Below are 2,187 nucleotides of genomic sequence, written 5' to 3' on the forward strand. Positions count from 1 at the left end.
TTAAGCCTTTTAAATGACGAGAACTCCCTGTGGTTCATGATTGTGGCATGCGCCAGAAAGATGCTCAGCTGATGCAAAGAATAGAATTTATATCTACACAGAAGAAAACCCTGTCTAGACAATGCCCCGGTACGAGTTGTGTCGAGCTATTCATTTGACTGTTTGTTTGATGAAAAAAAGATTAAATGTAGTTGCAATAAATGCGTTAAGAATCCATACAGCTGCAGCAGTGGAGGACTATTATTCTGCTGCAGAAGAACTGATGACGGCACGGTTTGATCTTCGGCTGACCAATCAGCAGAAAGGGGCATTTAATTCCCGCCCACATGTAGAATATTATTCAAATATTCAAGCTGTTTATTCATTTTTCTACCCATGAACGAAAAATGAAAATTTAAGCTGAATTCTTATTTCAAATCAAATATTCAAGCCGTTTTCTCATTTTTCTACTTTCAATATTAAATCAAAAAATGAATGATCGACTGATACACGGATTCAAGACCAGACCAAATAATAAAAACCCAAACCAAACAAAATCAAACAAAACTAAACAAAAAAAACGAACAAACAAACAAAACGAGACCCAAAATAAACAAAACCAAACAAAATCAAACAAAACAGAAACCAACATCAAACAAATTAAAAACCAAACCACGTCAACAAAAAAAATATTGGTAAAGGTTATTTGTAACTGAAAAAAAAAAGGATTTCGAAAACAGGAATGTTACTGAAATTAGTAAACTGGCCATGTTATAAATATTATATGATTATTGATTTTTTTTCTTTCTTTTTCAGTTTAAAACAACATCAGCAATGAAGAACTGGAAATACTGAAGCTGAAACAGGAGAAACAGAGCATTTCAGGAATTTACAGAACTGCACAAACTAATTGCGAACTCATAAGAAAATATGTCTTGTTTGGCCACAGGAATTGTTCATCTACAACATCTGAGGTTCCTCAAATGTCAAGTGTTTTATATTTTTTATTCACAATCAAAAGCTCAAAGATCGATCTACTTTGGGAATATCGTCCATCCTTCCATGAGCATAAAGGATGCCTATGATCAATCCAGTGATATTCATCATGTAACATGAGCGCATCAGCCTGAACAGACATGCAATGGTCCTGCTACTTTTATTTTTGCCTTTCAAACTCTTGTATGCAGTGGCCTGTCATTTTCTCTGCTCTTCAAACAAGACATTGCTGCTTTGGTTGTTGCCTTTGGCATACCGGTGACAAGAAAGAGATCATCAACCATTTTCCAGTGATTTTGTTGAGTATGTGTCTCACTTGTGTGTGAATGCTGCCAGTGAGGAATCAATTCAACTGCCTTTGTGTGAGATCTCTCTCGGCTGCAGTCAAAAACAATATTTCAGCACTAATTTCAGTTCAAATCAAATATTCAAGCCGTTTTCTCATTTTTCTACTTTCAATATTAAATCAAAAAATGAATGATCGAATGATACACGGATTCAAGACCAGACCAAATAATAAAAACCCAAACCAAACAAAATCAAACAAAACTAAAACAAAAAAAACGAACAAACAAACAAAACGAGACCCAAAATAAACAAAACCAAACAAAATCAAACAAAACAGAAACCAACATCAAACAAATTAAAAACCAAACCACGTCAACAAAAAAAATATTGGTAAAGGTTATTTGTAACTGAAAAAAAAAAGGATTTCGAAAACAGGAATGTTACTGAAATTAGTAAACTGGCCATGTTATAAATATTATATGATTATTGATTTTTTTTCTTTCTTTTTCAGTTTAAAACAACATCAGCAATGAAGAACTGGAAATACTGAAGCTGAAACAGGAGAAACAGAGCATTTCAGGAATTTACAGAACTGCACAAACTAATTGCGAACTCATAAGAAAATATGTCTTGTTTGGCCACAGGAATTGTTCATCTACAACATCTGAGGTTCCTCAAATGTCAAGTGTTTTATATTTTTTATTCACAATCAAAAGCTCAAAGATCGATCTACTTTGGGAATATCGTCCATCCTTCCATGAGCATAAAGGATGCCTATGATCAATCCAGTGATATTCATCATGTAACATGAGCGCATCAGCCTGAACAGACATGCAATGGTCCTGCTACTTTTATTTTTGCCTTTCAAACTCTTGTATGCAGTGGCCTGTCATTTTCTCTGCTCTTCAAACAAGACATTGCTGC

The 2,187-nt window shown here is 34.2% G+C and overlaps 1 long non-coding RNA gene across 1 annotated transcript in view; it reads left to right on the plus strand.

Annotated features, from left to right (window-relative positions):
• Nucleotides 1–1,170, plus strand: part of LOC107601055 (uncharacterized) — a 19,489-nt gene extending 18,319 nt beyond the window's left edge. Inside the window, exon 2 of the long non-coding RNA XR_001610880.1 lies at nt 796–1,170. This is a non-coding gene — a long non-coding RNA (uncharacterized lncRNA). The remainder of the gene's footprint in view (nt 1–795) is intronic.
• The last annotated feature ends 1,017 nt before the right edge of the window (nt 1,171–2,187 follow it).

This window comes from Sinocyclocheilus grahami, unplaced genomic scaffold (genome assembly GCF_001515645.1).
Source record: "Sinocyclocheilus grahami isolate Dianchi unplaced genomic scaffold, SAMN03320097.WGS_v1.1 scaffold297.1, whole genome shotgun sequence".
Taxonomy (NCBI): domain Eukaryota; kingdom Metazoa; phylum Chordata; class Actinopteri; order Cypriniformes; family Cyprinidae; genus Sinocyclocheilus; species Sinocyclocheilus grahami.